The sequence below is a fragment of the Brienomyrus brachyistius genome, chromosome 2, assembly GCF_023856365.1.
Source record: "Brienomyrus brachyistius isolate T26 chromosome 2, BBRACH_0.4, whole genome shotgun sequence".
Classification (NCBI taxonomy): domain Eukaryota; kingdom Metazoa; phylum Chordata; class Actinopteri; order Osteoglossiformes; family Mormyridae; genus Brienomyrus; species Brienomyrus brachyistius.
In genome coordinates, this window is record NC_064534.1 from 36759645 (window position 1) to 36783440 (window position 23796).

At 44.4% G+C, this 23796-nt stretch overlaps 17 non-coding genes and 3 pseudogenes across 17 annotated transcripts; all 20 read left to right on the forward strand.

Annotated features, from left to right (window-relative positions):
• Positions 1–826: 826 nt before the first annotated feature.
• Positions 827–946, forward strand: LOC125731677 (5S ribosomal RNA; annotated as a pseudogene).
• A 1076-nt stretch (positions 947–2022) lies between these two features.
• Positions 2023–2141, forward strand: LOC125737028 (5S ribosomal RNA). The gene has a single exon (XR_007396295.1). It is a non-coding gene; the product is annotated as a 5S ribosomal RNA (ribosomal RNA).
• Positions 2142–3209: 1068 nt separating this feature from the next.
• Positions 3210–3328, forward strand: LOC125736056 (5S ribosomal RNA). Its single transcript, XR_007395339.1, has one exon. It is a non-coding gene; the product is annotated as a 5S ribosomal RNA (ribosomal RNA).
• Positions 3329–4414: 1086 nt separating this feature from the next.
• Positions 4415–4533, forward strand: LOC125732854 (5S ribosomal RNA). The gene has a single exon (XR_007392218.1). It is a non-coding gene; the product is annotated as a 5S ribosomal RNA (ribosomal RNA).
• Positions 4534–5618: 1085 nt separating this feature from the next.
• Positions 5619–5737, forward strand: LOC125736067 (5S ribosomal RNA). Its single transcript, XR_007395350.1, has one exon. It is a non-coding gene; the product is annotated as a 5S ribosomal RNA (ribosomal RNA).
• Positions 5738–6823: 1086 nt separating this feature from the next.
• Positions 6824–6943, forward strand: LOC125731678 (5S ribosomal RNA; annotated as a pseudogene).
• Positions 6944–8019: 1076 nt separating this feature from the next.
• LOC125737030 (5S ribosomal RNA) lies at positions 8020–8138 on the forward strand. Its single transcript, XR_007396297.1, has one exon. It is a non-coding gene; the product is annotated as a 5S ribosomal RNA (ribosomal RNA).
• A 1066-nt stretch (positions 8139–9204) lies between these two features.
• Positions 9205–9323, forward strand: LOC125731860 (5S ribosomal RNA; annotated as a pseudogene).
• Positions 9324–10399: 1076 nt separating this feature from the next.
• Positions 10400–10518, forward strand: LOC125736820 (5S ribosomal RNA). Its single transcript, XR_007396088.1, has one exon. It is a non-coding gene; the product is annotated as a 5S ribosomal RNA (ribosomal RNA).
• A 1079-nt stretch (positions 10519–11597) lies between these two features.
• Positions 11598–11716, forward strand: LOC125733900 (5S ribosomal RNA). Its single transcript, XR_007393232.1, has one exon. It is a non-coding gene; the product is annotated as a 5S ribosomal RNA (ribosomal RNA).
• Positions 11717–12802: 1086 nt separating this feature from the next.
• LOC125733179 (5S ribosomal RNA) lies at positions 12803–12921 on the forward strand. The gene has a single exon (XR_007392534.1). It is a non-coding gene; the product is annotated as a 5S ribosomal RNA (ribosomal RNA).
• A 1082-nt stretch (positions 12922–14003) lies between these two features.
• LOC125733316 (5S ribosomal RNA) lies at positions 14004–14122 on the forward strand. The gene has a single exon (XR_007392664.1). It is a non-coding gene; the product is annotated as a 5S ribosomal RNA (ribosomal RNA).
• A 1078-nt stretch (positions 14123–15200) lies between these two features.
• Positions 15201–15319, forward strand: LOC125736152 (5S ribosomal RNA). The gene has a single exon (XR_007395434.1). It is a non-coding gene; the product is annotated as a 5S ribosomal RNA (ribosomal RNA).
• A 1076-nt stretch (positions 15320–16395) lies between these two features.
• On the forward strand, positions 16396–16514 carry LOC125736841 (5S ribosomal RNA). The gene has a single exon (XR_007396109.1). It is a non-coding gene; the product is annotated as a 5S ribosomal RNA (ribosomal RNA).
• Positions 16515–17598: 1084 nt separating this feature from the next.
• LOC125736437 (5S ribosomal RNA) lies at positions 17599–17717 on the forward strand. The gene has a single exon (XR_007395715.1). It is a non-coding gene; the product is annotated as a 5S ribosomal RNA (ribosomal RNA).
• Positions 17718–18800: 1083 nt separating this feature from the next.
• LOC125735294 (5S ribosomal RNA) lies at positions 18801–18919 on the forward strand. The gene has a single exon (XR_007394591.1). It is a non-coding gene; the product is annotated as a 5S ribosomal RNA (ribosomal RNA).
• A 1083-nt stretch (positions 18920–20002) lies between these two features.
• Positions 20003–20121, forward strand: LOC125735095 (5S ribosomal RNA). Its single transcript, XR_007394394.1, has one exon. It is a non-coding gene; the product is annotated as a 5S ribosomal RNA (ribosomal RNA).
• A 1081-nt stretch (positions 20122–21202) lies between these two features.
• Positions 21203–21321, forward strand: LOC125736619 (5S ribosomal RNA). The gene has a single exon (XR_007395894.1). It is a non-coding gene; the product is annotated as a 5S ribosomal RNA (ribosomal RNA).
• Positions 21322–22400: 1079 nt separating this feature from the next.
• LOC125729292 (5S ribosomal RNA) lies at positions 22401–22519 on the forward strand. Its single transcript, XR_007389744.1, has one exon. It is a non-coding gene; the product is annotated as a 5S ribosomal RNA (ribosomal RNA).
• A 1077-nt stretch (positions 22520–23596) lies between these two features.
• Positions 23597–23715, forward strand: LOC125736843 (5S ribosomal RNA). The gene has a single exon (XR_007396111.1). It is a non-coding gene; the product is annotated as a 5S ribosomal RNA (ribosomal RNA).
• Positions 23716–23796: the final 81 nt, after the last annotated feature.

Genomic DNA, 23796 nt, shown 5'->3' on the forward strand with positions numbered 1-23796 from the left:
ACAACTTATTGTTGATGATAAAGAGACAGCTTTTTACACACAGTTTTAAACAAAGTACTGATATTATTCCTCTTCAACTCACCGCTTTGTTTTCTATGCAAAAACCACTTCGCCACAGAAGACTCGATATTATTGGCATAGCAAGTTCTGCTCTTCTCCTTTCAAAACTTGCTAAAAGCTTTTTTTAAAAGAACAGATTGGCGGGGGTAATTCACACCCTTCAATGCCAGCTTAATATTTAGGTTAGTGGGAATCACAGAGGAATTAGGGATGGAAACTTCTTTGATGGTGGTAGAAGCGGTCTGGTGAATTTTTAGAGAGAAGAGGCCGTCGATGTTTGAATGTAGAAAATTGTTCTGGCTGCAGCCTGCAGTATGGACTTGTTGGTGTGTGTAGCTCCCAGTGTTCTGACAGCGCGACGTTTTGGGGAAGCATGTGATTCAGCAGCTACCAGTGGGCTTCGTGCGGCGGAGATTTTGTGGCTGTTAGCGGAGTTGATAACAGAGGGTCGTTAAGAGAAGCCTACATGCAGTAGGCAAAGGAGTAATGTTTGCCGGCGGGGGACGTGCGGCGATTAATCTGTGCGGTAGTGAAAAGGAGTTAAAAAGAAGGAAGTGTGCGGATGCGGAAAGAATGGAATAATTGTGGTAGGCTGCCGGCTGAGTAGTTTGGTGAATGTTTGGTGTGGGTCCGGCGCTGCCGATTGGATGGTGGGGCTGCAGTGTGAGTCAGATAAAAAAAAAAAAACAGGTGTAGGATCCAATGGGACTAACTGGCATGTATAGACGCGTGTAATGCAAAAGGGCTGTTTTTGGTAGTGTCTCTCGCTTACGACCGTACCACCCTGAACACACCCGATCTCGTCCGATCTCGGTAAGCTAAGCAGGGTAAGGTCTGGTTAGTACTTGGAAGGAAGACCACCTGGGAATACCAGGTGCCGTAAGCTTTTCTCACTTTTACTTTATACAGGGGGCGCTCCACTTCACGATTAATTTAAATCTATCACTCCCCTTCCATTTTACTATTTTATATATATATATTTTTTTTTTCTCTCTTTCATAAAGGCAGCTTTTAGAAACCGTTTTACTCTAAATACTGCTGGCAATTCTAGGTGCTGTAAGCTGTTCGTGCCTTTATTCCACCAGGACGCGATCTTCTCACAAACTTGAAGACTGTCACTCCCCATTCACGTTTTACAACTTATTGTTAATGATAAAGAGACAGCTTTTTACACACAGTTTTAAACAAAGTACTGATATTATTCCTCTTCAACTGACCGCTTTGTTTTCTATGCAAAAACCACTTCGCCACAGAAGACTCGATATTATTGGCATAGCAAGGTCTGCTCTTCTCCTCCTTTCAAAACTCGCTAAAAGCTGTATTTAAAAGAGCAGGCTGGCCGGGGTAATTCACATCCTTCAATGCCAGATTAATGTTTAGGTTGGTGGGAATCACAGAGGAATTAGGGATGGAAACTTCTTTGCTGGTGGTAGAAGCGTTCTGGTGAATTTTTAGAGAGAAGAGGCCGTCGATGTTTGAATGTAGAAAATTGTTCTGGCTGCAGCCTGCAGTATGGACTTGTTGGCGTGTGTAGCTCCCAGTCTTCTGACAGCGCGACGTTTTGGGGAAGCATGTGATTCAACAGCTACCAGTGGGCTTCGTGCGGCGGAGATTTTGTGGCTGTTAGCGGAGTTGATAACAGAGGGTCGTTAAGAGAAGCCTGCATGCGGTAGGCAAAGGAGTAATGTTTGCTGGCGGGGGACGTGCGGCGATTAACCTGTGCGGTAGTGAAAAGGAGTTAAAGAGAAGGAAGTGTGCGGATGCGGAAAGAATGGAATAATTGTGGTAGGCTGCCGGCTGAGTAGTTTGGTGAATGTTTGGTGTGGGTCCGGCGCTGCCAATTGGATGGTGGGGCTGCAGTGTGAGTCAGATAAAAAAAAAAACAGGAGTAGGATCCAATGGGACTAACTGGCATGTATAGAGGCGTGTAATGCAAAAGGGCTGTTTTTGTTCGCAGCTCTCGTTTATGGCCATACCACCCTGAACACGCCCGATCTCGTCTGATCTCGGAAGCTAAGTGGGGTAGGGTCTGGTTAGTACTTGGATGGGTGACCGCCTGGGAATACCACGTGCTGTAAGCTTTTCTCACTTTTACTTTATACAGGGGGCACTCCACCTCACGATTAATTTAAATCTATCACTCCCCTTACTATTTTATATATTTCTTTTTTCTCTCATTCATAAAGGCAGCTTTTACACACCGTTTTACTCTAAATACTTCCTGGTAATTCTAGGTGCTGTAAGCTGTTCGTGCCTTTATTCCACCAGGGCGCGATCTTCTCACAAACTTGAAGACTGTCACTCCCCATTCACGTTTTACAACTTATTGTTAATGATAAAGAGACAGCTTTTTACACACAGTTTTAAACAAAGTACTGATATTATTCCTCTTCAACTGACCGCTTTGTTTTCTATGCAAAAACCACTTCGCCACAGAAGACTCGATATTATTGGCATAGCAAGTTCTGCTCTTCTCCTTTCAAAACTTGCTAAAAGCTGTATTTAAAAGAACAGATTGGCCGGGGTAATTCACACCCTTCAATGCCAGCTTAATGTTTAGGTTAGTGGGAATCACAGAGGAATTAGGGATGGAAACTTCTTTGCTGGTGGTAGAAGCGGTCTGGTGAATTTTTAGAGAGAAGAGGCCGTCGATGTTTGAATGTAGAAAATTGTTCTGGCTGTAGCCTGCAGTATGGACTTGTTGGTGTGTGTAGCTCCCAGTGTTCTGACAGCGCGACGTTTTGGGGAAGCATGTGATTCAGCAGCTACCAGTGGGCTTCGTGCGGCGGAGATTTTGTGGCTGTTAGCGGAGTTGATAACAGAGGGTCGTTAAGAGAAGCCTGCATGCAGTAGGCAAAGGAGTAATGTTTGCCGGCGGGGGACGTGCGGCGATTAACCTGTGCGGTAGTGAAAATGAGTTAAAAAGAAGGAAGTGTGCGGAGGCGGAAAGAATGGAATAATTGTGGTAGGCTGCCGGCTGAGTAGTTTGGTGAATGTTGGGTGTGGGTCCGGCGCTGCCGATTGGATGGTGGGGCTTCAGTGTGAGTCAGATAAAAAAAAAAAAAAAGAACATTAGTAGTATCCAATGGGATCAACTGGCATGTATAGAGGCGTGTAATGCAAAAGGGCTGTTTTTGGTAGTTTCTCTCGCTTACGGCCATACCACCCTGAACACGCCCGATCTCGTCTGATCTCGGAAGCTAAGCAGGGTAGGGTCTGGTTAGTACTTGGATGGGAGACCACCTGGGAATACCAGGTGCTGTAAGCTTTTCTCACTTTTACTTTATACAGGGGGCGCTCCACTTCACGATTAATTTAAATCTATCACTCCCCTTCCATTTTACTATTTTATATATATATATATATTTTTTTTTTTTTCTCTCTTTCATAAAGCCAGCTTTTAGAAACCGTTTTACTCTAAATACTTCCTGGTAATTCTAGGTGCTGTAAGCTGTTCGTGCCTTTATTCCACCAGGGCGCGATCTTCTCACAAACTTGAAGACTGTCACTCCCCATTCACGTTTTACAACTTATTGTTAATGATAAAGAGACAGCTTTTTACACACAGTTTTAAACAAAGTACTGATATTATTCCTCTTCAACTGACCGCTTTGTTTTCTATGCAAAAACCACTTCGCCACAGAAGACTTGATATTATTGGCATAGCAAGTTCTGCTCTTCTCCTTTCAAAACTTGCTAAAAGCTGTATTTAAAAGAACAGATTGGCCGGGGTAATTCACACCCTTCAATGCCAGCTTAATGTTTAGGTTAGTGGGAATCACAGAGGAATTAGGGATGGAAACTTCTTTGCTGGTGGTAGAAGCGGTCTGGTGAATTTTTAGAGAGAAGAGGCCGTCGATGTTTGAATGTAGAAAATTGTTCTGGCTGCAGCCTGCAGTATGGACTTGTTGGTGTGTGTAGCTCCCAGTGTTCTGACAGCGCGACGTTTTGGGGAAGCATGTGATTCAGCAGCTACCAGTGGGCTTCGTGCGGCGGAGATTTTGTGGCTGTTAGCGGAGTTGATAACAGAGGGTCGTTAAGAGAAGCCTGCATGCAGTAGGCAAAGGAGTAATGTTTGCCGGCGGGGGACGTGCGGCGATTAACCTGTGCGGTAGTGAAAAGGAGTTAAAAAGAAGGAAGTGTGCGGATGCGGAAAGAATGGAATAATTGTGGTAGGCTGCCGGCTGAGTAGTTTGGTGAATGTTTGGTGTGGGTCCGGCGCTGCCGATTGGATGGTGGTGCTGCAGTATGAGTCAGATAAAAAAAAAAAAAAAACAGGAGTAGGATCCAATGGGACTAACTGGCATGTATAGACGCGTGTAATGCAAAAGGGCTGTTTTTGGTCACGTCTCTCGCTTACGGCCATACCACCCTGAACACGCCCGATCTCATCCGATCTCGGAAGCCAAGCAGGGTAGGGTCTGGTCAGTACTTGGATGGGAGACCTCCTGGGAATACCAGGTGCTGTAAGCTTTTCTCACTTTTACTTTATACAGGGGGCGCTCCACTTCACGATTAATTTAAATCTATCACTCCCCTTCCATTTTACTATTTTATATATATATATTTTTTTTTCTTTTTCTCTCATTCATAAGGCAGCTTTTACACACCGTTTTACTCTAAATACTTCCTGGTAATTCTAGGTGCTGTAAGCTGTTCGTGCCTTTATTCCACCAGGGCGCGATCTTCTCACAAACTTGAAGACTGTCACTCCCCATTCACGTTTTACAACTTATTGTTAATGATAAAGAGACAGCTTTTTACACACAGTTTTAAACAAAGTACTGATATTATTCCTCTTCAACTGACCGCTTTGTTTTCTATGCAAAAACCACTTCGCCACAGAAGACTCGATATTATTGGCATAGCAAGTTCTGCTCTTCTCCTTTCAAAACTTGCTAAAAGCTGTATTTAAAAGAACAGATTGGCCGGGGTAATTCACACCCTTCAATGCCAGCTTAATGTTTAGGTTAGTGGGAATCACAGAGGAATTAGGGATGGAAACTTCTTTGCTGGTGGTAGAAGCGGTCTGGTGAATTTTTAGAGAGAAGAGGCCGTTGATGTTTGAATGTAGAAAATTGTTCTGGCTGCAGCCTGCAGTATGGACTTGTTGGTGTGTGTAGCTCCCAGTGTTCTGACAGTGCGACGTTTTGGGGAAGCATGTGATTCAGCAGCTACCAGTGGGCTTCGTGCGGCGGAGATTTTGTGGCTGTTAGCGGAGTTGATAACAGAGGGTCGTTAAGAGAAGCCTGCATGCAGTAGGCAAAGGAGTAATGTTTGCCGGCGGGGGACGTGCGGCGATTAACCTGTGCGGTAGTGAAAATGAGTTAAAAAGAAGGAAGTGTGCGGAGGCGGAAAGAATGGAATAATTGTGGTAGGCTGCCGGCTGAGTAGTTTGGTGAATGTTGGGTGTGGGTCCGGCGCTGCCGATTGGATGGTGGGGCTTCAGTGTGAGTCAGATAAAAAAAAAAAAAAAGAACATTAGTAGTATCCAATGGGATCAACTGGCATGTATAGAGGCGTGTAATGCAAAAGGGCTGTTTTTGGTAGTTTCTCTCGCTTACGGCCATACCACCCTGAACACGCCCGATCTCGTCTGATCTCGGAAGCTAAGCAGGGTAGGGTCTGGTTAGTACTTGGATGGGAGACCACCTGGGAATACCAGGTGCTGTAAGCTTTTCTCACTTTTACTTTATACAGGGGGCGCTCCACTTCACGATTAATTTAAATCTATCACTCCCCTTCCATTTTACTATTTTATATATATATATATATATTTTTTTTTTTTTTCTCTCTTTCATAAAGCCAGCTTTTAGAAACCGTTTTACTCTAAATACTGCCTGGTAATTCTAGGTGCTGTAAGCTGTTCGTGCCTTTATTCCACCAGGGCGCGATCTTCTCACAAACTTGAAGACGGTCACTCCCCATTCACGTTTTACAACTTATTGTTGATGATAAAGAGACAGCTTTTTACACACAGTTTTAAACAAAGTACTGATATTATTCCTCTTCAACTCACCGCTTTGTTTTCTATGCAAAAACCACTTCGCCACAGAAGACTCGATATTATTGGCATAGCAAGTTCTGCTCTTCTCCTTTCAAAACTTGCTAAAAGCTGTATTTAAAAGAACAGATTGGCGGGGGTAATTCACACCCTTCAATGCCAGCTTAATATTTAGGTTAGTGGGAATCACAGAGGAATTAGGGATGGAAACTTCTTTGATGGTGGTAGAAGCGGTCTGGTGAATTTTTAGAGAGAAGAGGCCGTCGATGTTTGAATGTAGAAAATTGTTCTGGCTGCAGCCTGCAGTATGGACTTGTTGGTGTGTGTAGCTCCCAGTGTTCTGACAGCGCGACGTTTTGGGGAAGCATGTGATTCAGCAGCTACCAGTGGGCTTCGTGCGGCGGAGATTTTGTGGCTGTTAGCGGAGTTGATAACAGAGGGTCGTTAAGAGAAGCCTACATGCAGTAGGCAAAGGAGTAATGTTTGCCGGCGGGGGACGTGCGGCGATTAATCTGTGCGGTAGTGAAAAGGAGTTAAAAAGAAGGAAGTGTGCGGATGCGGAAAGAATGGAATAATTGTGGTAGGCTGCCGGCTGAGTAGTTTGGTGAATGTTTGGTGTGGGTCCGGCGCTGCCGATTGGATGGTGGGGCTGCAGTGTGAGTCAGATAAAAAAAAAAAAACAGGTGTAGGATCCAATGGGACTAACTGGCATGTATAGACGCGTGTAATGCAAAAGGGCTGTTTTTGGTAGTGTCTCTCGCTTACGACCGTACCACCCTGAACACACCCGATCTCGTCCGATCTCGGTAAGCTAAGCAGGGTAAGGTCTGGTTAGTACTTGGAAGGAAGACCACCTGGGAATACCAGGTGCCGTAAGCTTTTCTCACTTTTACTTTATACAGGGGGCGCTCCACTTCACGATTAATTTAAATCTATCACTCCCCTTCCATTTTACTATTTTATATATATATATTTTTTTTTTCTCTCTTTCATAAAGGCAGCTTTTAGAAACCGTTTTACTCTAAATACTGCTGGCAATTCTAGGTGCTGTAAGCTGTTCGTGCCTTTATTCCACCAGGACGCGATCTTCTCACAAACTTGAAGACTGTCACTCCCCATTCACGTTTTACAACTTATTGTTAATGATAAAGAGACAGCTTTTTACACACAGTTTTAAACAAAGTACTGATATTATTCCTCTTCAACTGACCGCTTTGTTTTCTATGCAAAAACCACTTCGCCACAGAAGACTCGATATTATTGGCATAGCAAGGTCTGCTCTTCTCCTCCTTTCAAAACTCGCTAAAAGCTGTATTTAAAAGAGCAGGCTGGCCGGGGTAATTCACATCCTTCAATGCCAGATTAATGTTTAGGTTGGTGGGAATCACAGAGGAATTAGGGATGGAAACTTCTTTGCTGGTGGTAGAAGCGTTCTGGTGAATTTTTAGAGAGAAGAGGCCGTCGATGTTTGAATGTAGAAAATTGTTCTGGCTGCAGCCTGCAGTATGGACTTGTTGGCGTGTGTAGCTCCCAGTCTTCTGACAGCGCGACGTTTTGGGGAAGCATGTGATTCAACAGCTACCAGTGGGCTTCGTGCGGCGGAGATTTTGTGGCTGTTAGCGGAGTTGATAACAGAGGGTCGTTAAGAGAAGCCTGCATGCGGTAGGCAAAGGAGTAATGTTTGCTGGCGGGGGACGTGCGGCGATTAACCTGTGCGGTAGTGAAAAGGAGTTAAAGAGAAGGAAGTGTGCGGATGCGGAAAGAATGGAATAATTGTGGTAGGCTGCCGGCTGAGTAGTTTGGTGAATGTTTGGTGTGGGTCCGGCGCTGCCAATTGGATGGTGGGGCTGCAGTGTGAGTCAGATAAAAAAAAAAACAGGAGTAGGATCCAATGGGACTAACTGGCATGTATAGAGGCGTGTAATGCAAAAGGGCTGTTTTTGTTCGCAGCTCTCGTTTATGGCCATACCACCCTGAACACGCCCGATCTCGTCTGATCTCGGAAGCTAAGTGGGGTAGGGTCTGGTTAGTACTTGGATGGGTGACCGCCTGGGAATACCACGTGCTGTAAGCTTTTCTCACTTTTACTTTATACAGGGGGCACTCCACCTCACGATTAATTTAAATCTATCACTCCCCTTACTATTTTATATATTTCTTTTTTCTCTCATTCATAAAGGCAGCTTTTACACACCGTTTTACTCTAAATACTTCCTGGTAATTCTAGGTGCTGTAAGCTGTTCGTGCCTTTATTCCACCAGGGCGCGATCTTCTCACAAACTTGAAGACTGTCACTCCCCATTCACGTTTTACAACTTATTGTTAATGATAAAGAGACAGCTTTTTACACACAGTTTTAAACAAAGTACTGATATTATTCCTCTTCAACTGACCGCTTTGTTTTCTATGCAAAAACCACTTCGCCACAGAAGACTCGATATTATTGGCATAGCAAGTTCTGCTCTTCTCCTTTCAAAACTTGCTAAAAGCTGTATTTAAAAGAACAGATTGGCCGGGGTAATTCACACCCTTCAATGCCAGCTTAATGTTTAGGTTAGTGGGAATCACAGAGGAATTAGGGATGGAAACTTCTTTGCTGGTGGTAGAAGCGGTCTGGTGAATTTTTAGAGAGAAGAGGCCGTCGATGTTTGAATGTAGAAAATTGTTCTGGCTGTAGCCTGCAGTATGGACTTGTTGGTGTGTGTAGCTCCCAGTGTTCTGACAGCGCGACGTTTTGGGGAAGCATGTGATTCAGCAGCTACCAGTGGGCTTCGTGCGGCGGAGATTTTGTGGCTGTTAGCGGAGTTGATAACAGAGGGTCGTTAAGAGAAGCCTGCATGCAGTAGGCAAAGGAGTAATGTTTGCCGGCGGGGGACGTGCGGCGATTAACCTGTGCGGTAGTGAAAAGGAGTTAAAAAGAAGGAAGTGTGCGGATGCGGAAAGAATGGAATAATTGTGGTAGGCTGCTGGCTGAGTAGTTTGGTGAATGTTTGGTGTGGGTCCGGCGCTGCCGATTGGATGGTGGGGCTGCAGTGTGAGTCAGATAAAAAAAAAAAAAAAACATTAGTAGGATCCAATGGGACCAACTGGCATGTATAGAGGCGTGTAATGCAAAAGGGCTGTTTTTGGTAGCATCTCTCGCTTATGGCCATGCCCGCCTGAACACGCCTGATCTCATCTGATCTCGGAAGCCAATCAGCGTAGGGTCTGATTAGTACTTGGATGGGAGACCTCCTGGGAATACCAGGTGCTGTAAGCTTTTCTCACTTTTACTTTATACAGGGGGCGCTCCACTTCACGATTAATTTAAATCTAGCACTCCCCTTCCATTTTACTATTTTATATATATTTTTTTTTTCTCTCTTTCATAAAGCCAGCTTATAGAAACCGTTTTACTCTAAATACTTCCTGGTAATTCTAGGTGCTGTAAGCTGTTCGTGCCTTTATTCCACCAGGGCGCGATCTTCTCACAAACTTGAAGACTGTCACTCCCCATTCACGTTTTACAACTTATTGTTAATGATAAAGAGACAGCTTTTTACACACAGTTTTAAACAAAGTACTGATATTATTCCTCTTCAACTGACCGCTTTGTTTTCTATGCCAAAACCACTTCGCCACAGAAGACTCGATATTATTGGCATAGCAAGTTCTGCTCTTCTCCTTTCAAAACTTACTAAAAGCTGTATTTAAAAGAACAGATTGGCCGGGGTAATTCACACCCTTCAATGCCAGCTTAATGTTTAGGTTAGTGGGAATCACAGAGGAATTAGGGATGGAAACTTCTTTGCTGGTGGTAGAAGTGGTCTGGTGAATTTTTAGAGAGAAGAGGCCGTCGATGTTTGAATGTAGAAAATTGTTCTGGCTGCAGCCTGCAGTATGGACTTGTTGGTGTGTGTAGCTCCCAGTGTTCTGACAGCACGACGTTTTGGGGAAGCATGTGATTCAGCAGCTACCAGTGGGCTTCGTGCGGCAGAGATTTTGTGGCTGTTAGCGGAGTTGATTACAGAGGGTCGTTAAGAGAAGCCTGCATGGGGTAGGCAAAGGAGTAATGTTTGCCGGCGGGGGACGTGCGGCGATTAACCTGTGCGGTAGTGAAAAGGAGTTAAAGAGAAGGAAGTGTGCGGATGCGGAAAGAATGGAATAATTGTGGTAGGCTGCCGGCTGAGTAGTTTGGTGAATGTTTGGTGTGGTTCCGGCACTGCCGATTGGATGGTGGTGCTGCAGTGTGAGTCAGATAAAAAAAAAAAAAAAAACAGGAGTAGGATCCAATGGGACTAACTGGCATGTATAGACGCGTGTAATGCAAAAGGAATATTTTTGGTAGCATCACTCGCTTACGGCCATACCACCCTGAACGCGCCCGATCTGGTCTGATCTCGGAAGCTAAGCAGGCTAGGGTCTGGTTAGTACTTGGATGGAAGACCACCTGGGAATACCAGGTGCTGTAAGCTTTTCTCACTTTTACTTTATACAGGGGGCGCTCCACTTCACGATTAATTTAAATCTATCACTCCCCTTCCATTTTACTATTTTATATATATATATTTTTTTTTCTCTCATTCATAAAGGCAGCTTTTAGAAACCGTTTTACTCTAAATACTTCCTGGTAATTCTAGGTGCTGTAAGCTGTTCGTGCCTTTATTCCACCAGGGCGCGATCTTCTCACAAACTTGAAGACTGTCACTCCCCATTCACGTTTTACAACTTATTGTTAATGATAAAGAGACAGCTTTTTACACACAGTTTTAAACAAAGTACTGATATTATTCCTCTTCAACTGACCGCTTTGTTTTCTATGCAAAAACCACTTCGCCACAGAAGACTCGATATTATTGGCATAGCAAGCTCTGCTCTTCTCCTTTCAAAACTTGCTAAAAGCTGTATTTAAAAGAACAGATTGGCCGGGTAATTCACACCCTTCAATGCCAGCTTAATGTTTAGGTTAGTGGGAATCACAGAGGAATTAGGGATGGAAACTTCTTTGCTGGTGGTAGAAGCGGTCTGGTGAATTTTTAGAGAGAAGAGGCCGTCGATGTTTGAATGTAGAAAATTGTTCTGGCTGCAGCCTGCAGTATGGACTTGTTGGTGTGTGTAGCTCCCAGTGTTCTGACAGCGCGACGTTTTGGGGAAGCATGTGATTCAGCAGCTACCAGTGGGCTTCGTGCGGCGGAGATTTTGTGGCTGTTAGCGGAGTTGATAACAGAGGGTCGTTAAGAGAAGCCTGCATGCAGTAGGCAAAGGAGTAATGTTTGCCGGCGGGGGACGTGCGGCGATTAACCTGTGCGGTAGTGAAAAGGAGTTAAAAAGAAGGAAGTGTGCGGATGCGGAAAGAATGGAATAATTGTGGTAGGCTGCCGGCTGAGTAGTTTGGTGAATGTTTGGTGTGGGTCCGGCGCTGCCGATTGGATGGTGGGGCTGCAGTGTGAGTCAGATAAAAAAAAAAAAAAAAACCAGGAGTAGGATCCAATGGGACTAACTGGCATGTATAGACGCGTGTAATGCAAAAGGGCTGTTTTTGGTAGCATCTCTCGCTTACGGCCATACCACCCTGAACACGCCCGATCTCGTCTGATCTCGGAAGCTAAGCAGGGTAGGGTCTGGTTAGTACTTGGATGGGAGACCATCTGGGAATACCTGGTGCTGTAAACTTTTCTCACTTTTACTTTATACAGGGGGCGCTCCACTTCACGATTAATTTAAATCTATCACTCCCCTTCCATTTTACTATTTTATATATATATATATATTTTTTTTTTTTTCTCTCATTCATAAAGGCAGCTTTTAGAAACCGTTTTACTCTAAATACTTCCTGGTAATTCTAGGTGCTGTAAGCTGTTCGTGCCTTTATTCCACCAGGGCGCGATCTTCTCACAAACTTGAAGACTGTCACTCCCCATTCACGTTTTACAACTTATTGTTAATGATAAAGAGACAGCTTTTTACACACAGTTTTAAACAAAGTACTGATATTATTCCTCTTCAACTGACCGCTTTGTTTTCTATGCAAAAACCACTTCGCCACAGAAGACTCGATTTTATTGGCATAGCAAGTTCTGCTCTTCTCCTTTCAAAACTTGCTAAAAGCTGTATTTAAAAGAACAGATTGGCCGGGGTAATTCACACCCTTCAATGCCAGCTTAATGTTTAGGTTAGTGGGAGTCACAGAGGAATTAGGGATGGAAACTTCTTTGCTGGTGGTAGAAGCGGTCTGGTGAATTTTTAGAGAGAAGAGGCCGTCGATGTTTGAATGTAGAAAATTGTTCTGGCTGCAGCCTGCAGTATAGACTTGTTGGTGTGTGTAGCTCCCAGTGTTCTGACAGCGTGACGTTTTGGGGAAGCATGTGATTCAGCAGCTACCAGTGGGTTTCGTGCGGCGGAGATTTTGTGGCTGTTAGCGGAGTTGATAACAGAGGGTCGTTAAGAGAAGCCTGCATGCAGTAGGCAAAGGAGTAATGTTTGCCGGCGGGGGACGTGCGGCGATTAACCTGTGCGGTAGTGAAAAGGAGTTAAAAAGAAGGAAGTGTGCGGATGCGGAAAGAATGGAATAATTGTGGTAGGCTGCTGGCTGAGTAGTTTGGTGAATGTTTGGTGTGGGTCCGGCGCTGCCGATTGGATGGTGGGGCTGCAGTGTGAGTCAGATAAAAAAAAAAAAACAACATTAGTAGGATCCAATGGGACCAACTGGCATGTATAGAGGCGTGTAATGCAAAAGGGCTGTTTTTGATAGCATCTCTCGCTTACGGCCATACCACCCTGAACACGCCTGATCTCGTCTGATCTCGGAAGCTAAGCAGGGTAGGGTCTGGTTAGTACTTGGATGGGAGACCACCTGGGAATACCAGGTGCTGTAAGCTTTTCTCACTTTTACTTTAAACGGGGGGCGCTCCAATTCACGATTAATTTAAATCTATCACTCCCCTTCCATTTTACTATTTTATATATATATATATTTTTTTTTTTCTCTCATTCATAAAGGTAGCTTTTACACACCGTTTTACTCTAAATACTTCCTGGTAATTCAAGGTGCTGTAAGCTGTTCGTGGCTTTATTCCACCAGGGCGCGATCTTCTCACAAACTTGAAGACTGTCACTCCCCATTCACGTTTTACAACTTATTGTTAATGATAAAGAGACAGCTTTTTACACACAGTTTTAAACAAAGTACTGATATTATTCCTCTTCAACTGACCGCTTTGTTTTCTATGCAAAAACCACTTCGCCACAGAAGACTCGATATTATTGGCATAGCAAGTTCTGCTCTTCTCCTTTCAAAACTTGCTAAAAGCTGTATTTAAAAGAACAGATTGGCCGGGGTAATTCACACCCTTCAATGCCAGCTTAATGTTTAGGTTAGTGGGAGTCACAGAGGAATTAGGGATGGAAACTTCTTTGCTGGTGGTAGAAGCGGTCTGGTGAATTTTTAGAGAGAAGAGGCCGTCGATGTTTGAATGTAGAAAATTGTTCTGGCTGCAGCCTGCAGTATGGACTTGTTGGTGTGTGTAGCTCCCAGTGTTCTGACAGCGTGACGTTTTGGGGAAGCATGTGATTCAGCAGCTACCAGTGGGCTTCGTGCGGCGGAGATTTTGTGGCTGTTAGCGGAGTTGATAACAGAGGGTCGTTAAGAGAAGCCTGCATGCAGTAGGCAAAGGAGTAATGTTTGCCGGCGGGGGACGTGCGGCGATTAACCTGTGCGGTAGTGAAAAGGAGTTAAAAAGAAGGAAGTGTGCGGATGCGGAAAGAATGGAATAATTGTGGTAGGCTGCTGGCTGAGTAGTTTGGTGAATGTTTGGTGTGGGTCCGGCGCTGCCGATTGGATGGTGGTGCTGCAGTGTGAGTCAGATAAAAAAAAAAAAAAAACAGGAGTAGGATCCAATGGGACTAACTGGCATGTATAGACGCGTGTAATGCAAAAGGGCTGTTTTTGGTAGCATCTCTCACTTACGGCCATACCACCCTGAACACGCCCGATCTCGTCTGATCTCGGAAGCTAAGCAGGGTAGGGTCTGGTTAGTACTTGGATGGGAGACCACCTGGGAATACCAGGTGCTGTAAGCTTTTCTCACTTTTACTTTATACAGTGGGCGCTCCACTTCACGATTAATTTAAATCTATCACTCCCCTTCCATTTTACTATTTTATATATATATATTTTTTTTCTCTCATTCATAAAGGCAGCTTTTAGAAACCGTTTTACTCTAAATACTTCCTGGTAATTCTAGGTGCTGTAAGCTGTTCGTGCCTTTATTCCACCAGGGCGCGATCTTCTCACAAACTTGAAGACTGTCACTCCCCATTCACATTTTACAACTTATTGTTAATGATAAAGAGACAGCTTTTTACACACAGTTTTAAACAAAGTACTGATATTATTCCTCTTCAACTGACCGCTTTGTTTTCTATGCAAAAACCACTTCGCCACAGAAGACTCGATATTATTGGCATAGCAAGTTCTGCTCTTCTCCTTTCAAAACTTGCTAAAAGCTGTATTTAAAAGAACAGGTTGGCCGGGGTAATTCACACCCTTCAATGCCAGCTTAATGTTTAGGTTAGTGGGAATCACAGAGGAATTAGGGATGGAAACTTCTTTGCTGGTGGTAGAAGCGGTCTGGTGAATTTTTAGAGAGAAGAGGCCGTCGATGTTTGAATGTAGAAAATTGTTCTGGCTGCAGCCTGCAGTATGGACTTGTTGGTGTGTGTAGCTCCCAGTGTTCTGACAGCGCGACGTTTTGGGGAAGCATGTGATTCAGCAGCTACCAGTGGGCTTCGTGCGGCGGAGATTTTGTGGCTGTTAGCGGAGTTGATAACAGAGGGTCGTTAAGAGAAGCCTGCATGCAGTAGGCAAAGGAGTAATGTTTGCCGGCGGGGGACGTGCGGCGATTAACCTGTGCGGTAGTGAAAAGGAGTTAAAAAGAAGGAAGTGTGCGGATGCGGAAAGAATGGAATAATTGTGGTAGGCTGCCGGCTGAGTAGTTTGGTGAATGTTTGGTGTGGGTCCGGCGCTGCCGATTGGATGGTGGGGCTGCAGTGTGAGTCAGATAAAAAAAAAAGAAAGAACATTAGTAGGATCCAATGGGACCAACTGGCATGTATAGAGGCGTGTAATGCAAAAGGGCTGTTTTTAGTAGCATCTCTCGCTTACGGCCATACCACCCTGAACACGCCCGATCTTGTCTGATCTCAGAAGCCAAGCAGGGTAGGGTCTGGGTAGTACTTGGATGGGAGACCTCCTGGGAATACCAGGTGCTGTAAGCTTTTCTCACTTTTACTTTATACAGGGGGCGCTCCACTTCACGATTAATTTAAATCTATCACTCCCCTTCCATTTTACTATTTTATATATATATATATTTTTCTCTCATTCATAAAGGTAGCTTTTACACACCGTTTTACTCTAAATACTTCCTGGTAATTCTAGGTGCTGTAAGCTGTTCGTGCCTTTATTCCACCAGGGCGCGATCTTCTCACAAACTTGAAGACTGTCACTCCCCATTCACGTTTTACAACTTATTGTTAATGATAAAGAGACAGCTTTTTACACACAGTTTTAAACAAAGTACTGATATTATTCCTCTTCAACTGACCGCTTTGTTTTCTATGCAAAAACCACTTCGCCACAGAAGACTCGATATTATTGGCATAGCAAGTTCTGCTCTTCTCCTTTCAAAACTTGCTAAAAGCTGTATTTAAAAGAACAGATTGGCCGGGGTAATTCACACCCTTCAATGCCAGCTTAATGTTTAGGTTAGTGGGAGTCACAGAGGAATTAGGGATGGAAACTTCTTTGCTGGTGGTAGAAGCGGTCTGGTGAATTTTTAGAGAGAAGAGGCCGTCGATGTTTGAATGTAGAAAATTGTTCTGGCTGCAGCCTGCAGTATAGACTTGTTGGTGTGTGTAGCTCCCAGTGTTCTGACAGCGTGACGTTTTGGGGAAGCATGTGATTCAGCAGCTACCAGTGGGTTCCGTGCGGTGGAGATTTTGTGGCTGTTAGCGGAGTTGATAACAGAGGGTCGTTAAGAGAAGCCTGCATGCAGTAGGCAAAGGAGTAATGTTTGCCGGCGGGGGACGTGCGGCGATTAACCTGTGCGGTAGTGAAAAGGAGTTAAAAAGAAGGAAGTGTGCGGATGCGGAAAGAATGGAATAATTGTGGTAGGCTGCTGGCTGAGTAGTTTGGTGAATGTTTGGTGTGGGTCCGGCGCTGCCGATTGGATGGTGGGGCTGCAGTGTGAGTCAGATAAAAAAAAAAAAAGAACATTAGTAGGATCCAATGGGACCAACTGGCATGTATAGAGGCGTGTAATGCAAAAGGGCTGTTTTTGGTAGCATCTCTCGCTTACGGCCATACCACCCTAAACACGCCTGATCTCGTCTGATCTCGGAAGCTAAGAAGCGTAGGGTCTGGTTAGTACTTGGATGGGAGACCACCTGGGAATACCAGGTGCTGTAAGCTTTTCTCACTTTTACTTTAAACGGGGGGCGCTCCACTTCACGATTAATTTAAATCTATCACTCCCCTTCCATTTTACTATTTTATATATATATATATATTTTTTTTTTTCTCTCATTCATAAAGGTAGCTTTTACACACCGTTTTACTCAAAATACTTCCTGGTAATTCAAGGTGCTGTAAGCTGTTCGTGGCTTTATTCCACCAGGGCGCGATCTTCTCACAAACTTGAAGACTGTCACTCCCCATTCACATTTTACAACTTATTGTTAATGATAAAGAGACAGCTTTTTACACACAGTTTTAAACAAAGTACTGATATTATTCCTCTTCAACTGACCGCTTTGTTTTCTATGCAAAAACCACTTCGCCACAGAAGACTCGATATTATTGGCATAGCAAGTTCTGCTCTTCTCCTTTCAAAACTTGCTAAAAGCTGTATTTAAAAGAACAGATTGGCCGGGGTAATTCACACCCTTCAATGCCAGCTTAATGTTTAGGTTAGTGGGAGTCACAGAGGAATTAGGGATGGAAACTTCTTTGCTGGTGGTAGAAGCGGTCTGGTGAATTTTTAGAGAGAAGAGGCCGTCGATGTTTGAATGTAGAAAATTGTTCTGGCTGCAGCCTGCAGTATAGACTTGTTGGTGTGTGTAGCTCCCAGTGTTCTGACAGCGTGACGTTTTGGGGAAGCATGTGATTCAGCAGCTACCAGTGGGTTTCGTGCGGCGGAGATTTTGTGGCTGTTAGCGGAGTTGATAACAGAGGGTCGTTAAGAGAAGCCTGCATGCAGTAGGCAAAGGAGTAATGTTTGCCGGCGGGGGACGTGCGGCGATTAACCTGTGCGGTAGTGAAAAGGAGTTAAAAAGAAGGAAGTGTGCGGATGCGGAAAGAATGGAATAATTGTGGTAGGCTGCTGGCTGAGTAGTTTGGTGAATGTTTGGTGTGGGTCCGGCGCTGCCGATTGGATGGTGGGGCTACAGTGTGAGTCAGATAAAAAAAAAAAAAGAACATTAGTAGGATCCAATGGGACCAACTGGCATGTATAGAGGCGTGTAATGCAAAAGGGCTGTTTTTGGTAGCATCTCTCGCTTACGGCCATACCACCCTAAACAAGCCTGATCTCGTCTGATCTCGGAAGCTAAGCAGGGTAGGGTCTGGTTAGTACTTGGATGGGAGACCACCTGGGAATACCAGGTGCTGTAAGCTTTTCTCACTTTTACTTTAAACGGGGGGCGCTCCACTTCACGATTAATTTAAATCTATCACTCCCCTTCCATTTTACTATTTTATATATATATATATATTTTTTTTTTCTCTCATTCATAAAGGTAGCTTTTACACACCGTTTTACTCAAAATACTTCCTGGTAATTCAAGGTGCTGTAAGCTGTTCGTGGCTTTATTCCACCAGGGCGCGATCTTCTCACAAACTTGAAGACTGTCACTCCCCATTCACGTTTTACAACTTATTGTTAATGATAAAGAGACAGCTTTTTACACACAGTTTTAAACAAAGTACTGATATTATTCCTCTTCAACTGACCGCTTTGTTTTCTATGCAAAAACCACTTCGCCACAGAAGACTCGATATTATTGGCATAGCAAGTTCTGCTCTTCTCCTTTCAAAACTTGCTAAAAGCTGTATTTAAAAGAACAGATTGGCCGGGGTAATTCACACCCTTCAATGCCAGCTTAATGTTTAGGTTAGTGGGAGTCACAGAGGAATTAGGGATGGAAACTTCTTTGCTGGTGGTAGAAGCGGTCTGGTGAATTTTTAGAGAGAAGAGGCCGTCGATGTTTGAATGTAGAAAATTGTTCTGGCTGCAGCCTGCAGTATGGACTTGTTGGTGTGTGTAGCTCCCAGTGTTCTGACAGCGTGACGTTTTGGGGAAGCATGTGATTCAGCAGCTACCAGTGGGCTTCGTGCGGCGGAGATTTTGTGGCTGTTAGCGGAGTTGATAACAGAGGGTCGTTAAGAGAAGCCTGCATGCAGTAGGCAAAGGAGTAATGTTTGCCGGCGGGGGACGTGCGGCGATTAACCTGTGCGGTAGTGAAAAGGAGTTAAAAAGAAGGAAGTGTGCGGATGCGGAAAGAATGGAATAATTGTGGTAGGCTGCTGGCTGAGTAGTTTGGTGAATGTTTGGTGTGGGTCCGGCGCTGCCGATTGGATGGTGGTGCTGCAGTGTGAGTCAGATAAAAAAAAAAAAAAAACAGGAGTAGGATCCAATGGGACTAACTGGCATGTATAGACGCGTGTAATGCAAAAGGGCTGTTTTTGGTAGCATCTCTCACTTACGGCCATACCACCCTGAACACGCCCGATCTCGTCTGATCTCGGAAGCTAAGCAGGGTAGGGTCTGGTTAGTACTTGAATGGAAGACCACCTGGGAATACCAGGTGCTGTAAGCTTTTCTCACTTTTACTTTATACAGGGGGCGCTCCACTTCACGATTAATTTAAATCTATCACTCCCCTTCCATTTTACTATTTTATATATATATATATATATATTTTTCTCTCATTCATAAAGGCAGCTTTTAGAAACCGTTTTACTCTAAATACTTCCTGGTAATTCTAGGTGCTGTAAGCTGTTCGTGCCTTTATTCCACCAGGGCGCGATCTTCTCACAAACTTGAAGACTGTCACTCCCCATTCACGTTTTACAACTTATTGTTAATGATAAAGAGACAGCTTTTTACACACAGTTTTAAACAAAGTACTGATATTATTCCTCTTCAACTGACCGCTTTGTTTTCTATGCAAAAACCACTTCGCCACAGAAGACTCGATATTATTGGCATAGCAAGTTCTGCTCTTCTCCTTTCAAAACTTGCTAAAAGCTGTATTTAAAAGAACAGATTGGCCGGGGTAATTCACACCCTTCAATGCCAGCTTAATGTTTAGGTTAGTGGGAATCACAGAGGAATTAGGGATGGAAACTTCTTTGCTGGTGGTAGAAGCGGTCTGGTGAATTTTTAGAGAGAAGAGGCCGTCGATGTTTGAATGTAGAAAATTGTTCTGGCTGCAGCCTGCAGTATGGACTTGTTGGTGTGTGTAGCTCCCAGTGTTCTGACAGCGCGACGTTTTGGGGAAGCATGTGATTCAGCAGCTACCAGTGGGCTTCGTGCGGCGGAGATTTTGTGGCTGTTAGCGGAGTTGATAACAGAGGGTCGTTAAGAGAAGCCTGCATGCAGTAGGCAAAGGAGTAATGTTTGCCGGCGGGGGACATGCGGCGATAAACCTGTGCGGTAGTGAAAAGGAGTTAAAAAGAAGGAAGTGTGCGGATGCGGAAAGAATGGAATAATTGTGGTAGGCTGCCGGCTGAGTAGTTTGGTGAATGTTTGGTGTGGGTCCGGCGCTGCCGATTGGATGGTGGGGCTGCAGTGTGAGTCAGATAAAAAAAAAAAAAAAACCAGGAGTAGGATCCAATGGGACTAACTGGCATGTATAGACGCGTGTAATGCAAAAGGGCTGTTTTTGGTAGCATCTCTCGCTTACGGCCATACCACCCTGAACACGCCCGATCTCGTCTGATCTTGGAAACTAAGCAGGGTAGGGTCTGGTTAGTACTTGGATGGGAGACCTCCTGGGAATACCAGGTGCTGTAAGCCTTTCTCACTTTTACTTTATACAGGGGGCGCTCCACTTCACGATTAATTTAAATCTATCACTCCCCTTCCATTTTACTATTTTATATATATATATTTTTTTTTTCTCTCATTCATAAAGGCAGCTTTTAGAAACCGTTTTACTCTAAATACTTCCTGGTAATTCTAGGTGCTGTAAGCTGTTCGTGCCTTTATTCCACCAGGGCGCGATCTTCTCACAAACTTGAAGACTGTCACTCCCCATTCACGTTTTACAACTTATTGTTAATGATAAAGAGACAGCTTTTTACACACAGTTTTAAACAAAGTACTGATATTATTCCTCTTCAACTGACCGCTTTGTTTTCTATGCAAAAACCACTTCGCCACAGAAGACTCGATATTATTGGCATAGCAAGTTCTGCTCTTCTCCTTTCAAAACTTGCTAAAAGCTGTATTTAAAAGAACAGATTGGCCGGGGTAATTCACACCCTTCAATGCCAGCTTAATGTTTAGGTTAGTGGGAATCACAGAGGAATTAGGGATGGAAACTTCTTTGCTGGTGGTAGAAGCGGTCTGGTGAATTTTTAGAGAGAAGAGGCCGTCGATGTTTGAATGTAGAAAATTGTTCTGGCTGCAGCCTGCAGTATGGACTTGTTGGTGTGTGTAGCTCCCAGTGTTCTGACAGCGCGACGTTTTGGGGAAGCATGTGATTCAGCAGCTACCAGTGGGCTTCGTGCGGCGGAGATTTTGTGGCTGTTCGCGGAGTTGATAACAGAGGGTCGTTAAGAGAAGCCTACATGCAGTAGGCAAAGGAGTAATGTTTGCCGGCGTGGGACGTGCGGCGATTAACCTGTGCGGTAGTGAAAAGGAGTTAAAAAGAAGGAAGTGTGCGGATGCGGAAAGAATGGAATAATTGTGGTAGGCTGCCGGCTGAGTAGTTTGGTGAATGTTTGGTGTGGGTCCGGCGCTGCCGATTGGATGGTGGTGCTGCAGTGTGAGTCAGATAAAAAAAAAAAGAAAAACCAGGAGTAGGATCCAATGGGACTAACTGGCATGTATAGACGCGTGTAATGCAAAAGGACTGTTTTTGGTAGCGTCTCTCGCTTATGACCATACCACCCTGAACACGCCCGATCTCGTCTGATCTCAGAAGCTAAGCAGGGTAGGGTCTGGTTAGTACTTGGTTGGGAGACCACCTGGGAATACCAGGTGCTGTAAGCTTTTCTCACTTTTACTTTATACAGGGGGCGCTCCACTTCACGATTAATTTAAATCTATCACTCCCCTTCCATTTTACTATTTTATATATATATATATATTTTTCTCTCATTCATAAAGGCAGCTTTTAGAAACCGTTTTACTCTAAATACTTCCTGGTAATTCTAGGTGCTGTAAGCTGTTCGTGCCTTTATTCCACCAGGGCGCGATCTTCTCACAAACTTGAAGACTGTCACTCCCCATTCACGTTTTACAACTTATTGTTAATGATAAAGAGACAGCTTTTTACACACAGTTTTAAACAAAGTACTGATATTATTCCTCTTCAACTGACCGCTTTGTTTTCTATGCAAAAACCACTTCGCCACAGAAGACTCGATATTATTGGCATAGCAAGTTCTGCTCTTCTCCTTTCAAAACTTGCTAAAAGCTGTATTTAAAAGAACAGATTGGCCGGGGTAATTCACACCCTTCAATGCCAGCTTAATGTTTAGGTTAGTGGGAATCACAGAGGAATTAGGGATGGAAACTTCTTTGCTGGTGGTAGAAGCGGTCTGGTGAATTTTTAGAGAGAAGAGGCCGTCGATGTTTGAATGTAGAAAATAGTTCTGGCTGCAGCCTGCAGTATGGACTTGTTGGTGTGTGTAGCTCCCAGTGTTCTGACAGCGCGACGTTTTGGGGAATCATGTGATTCAGCAGCTACCAGTGGGCTTTGTGCGGCGGAGATTTTGTGGCTGTTAGCGGAGTTGATAACAGAGGGTCGTTAAGAGAAGCCTGCATGCAGTAGGCAAAGGAGTAATGTTTGCTGGCGGGGGACGTGCGGCGATTAACCTGTGCGGTAGTGAAAAGGAGTTAAAAAGAAGGAAGTGTGCAGATGCGGAAAGAATGGAATAATTGTGGTAGGCTGCCGGCTGAGTAGTTTGGTGAATGTTTGGTGTGGGTCCGGCGCTGCCGATTGGATGGTGGTGCTGCAGTGTGAGTCAGATAAAAAAAAAAAAAAAACCAGGAGTAGGATCCAATGGGACTAACTGGCATGTATAGACGCGTGTAATGCAAAAGGGCTGTTTTTGGTCGCGTCTCTCGCTTATGGCCATACCACCCTGAACACACCCGATCTCATCCGATCTCAGAAGCCAAGCAGGGTAGGGTCTGGTTAGTACTTGGATGGGACACATCCTGGGAATACCAGGTGCTGTAAGCTTTTCTCACTTTTACTTTATACAGGGGGCGCTCCACTTCACGATTAATTTAAATCTATCACTCCCCTTCCATTTTACTATTTTATATATATATATATTTTTCTCTCATTCATAAAGGCAGCTTTTAGAAACCGTTTTACTCTAAATACTTCCTGGTAATTCTAGGTGCTGTAAGCTCTTCGTGCCTTTATTCCACCAGGGCGCGATCTTCTCACAAACTTGAAGACTGTCACTCCCCATTCACGTTTTACAACTTATTGTTAATGATAAAGAGACAGCTTTTTACACACAGTTTTAAACAAAGTACTGATATTATTCCTCTTCAACTGACCGCTTTGTTTTCTATGCAAAAACCACTTCGCCACAGAAGACTCGATATTATTGGCATAGCAAGGTCTGCTCTTCTCCTCCTTTCAAAACTTGCTAAAAGCTGTATTTAAAAGAACAGATTGGCCGGGGTAATTCACACCCTTCAATGCCAGCTTAATGTTTAGGTTAGTGGGAATCACAGAGGAATTAGGGATGGAAACTTCTTTGCTGGTGGTAGAAGCGGTCTGGTGAATTTTTAGAGAGAAGAGGCCGTCGATGTTTGAATGTAGAAAATTGTTCTGGCTGCAGCCTGCAGTATGGACTTGTTGGTGTGTGTAGCTCCCAGTGTTCTGACAGCGCGACGTTTTGGGGAAGCATGTGATTCCTCAGCTACCAGTGGGCTTCGTGCGGCGGAGATTTTGTGGCTGTTAGCGGAGTTGATAACAGAGGGTCGTTAAGAGAAGCCTGCATGCAGTAGGCAAAGGAGTAATGTTTGCCGGCGGGGGACGTGCGGCGATTAACCTGTGCGGTAGTGAAAAGGAGTTAAAAAGAAGGAAGTGTGCGGATGCGGAAAGAATGGAATAATTGTGGTAGGCTGCCGGCTGAGTAGTTTGGTAAATGTTTGGTGTGGGTCCGGCGCTGCCGATTGGATGGTGGTGCTGCAGTGTGAGTCAGATAAAAAAAAAAAAACCAGGAGTAGGATCCAATGGGACTAACTGGCATGTATAGACGCGTGTAATGCAAAAGGGCTGTTTTTGGTCACGTCTCTCGCTTATGGCCATACCTCCCTGAACACGCCCGATCTCATCCGATCTCGGAAGCCAAGCAGGGTAGGGTCTGGTTAGTACTTTGATGGCAGACCTCCTGGGAATACCAGGTGATGTAAGCTTTTCTCACTTTTACTTTATACAGGGGGCGCTCCACTTCACGATTAATTTAAATCTATCACTCCCCTTCCATTTTACTATTT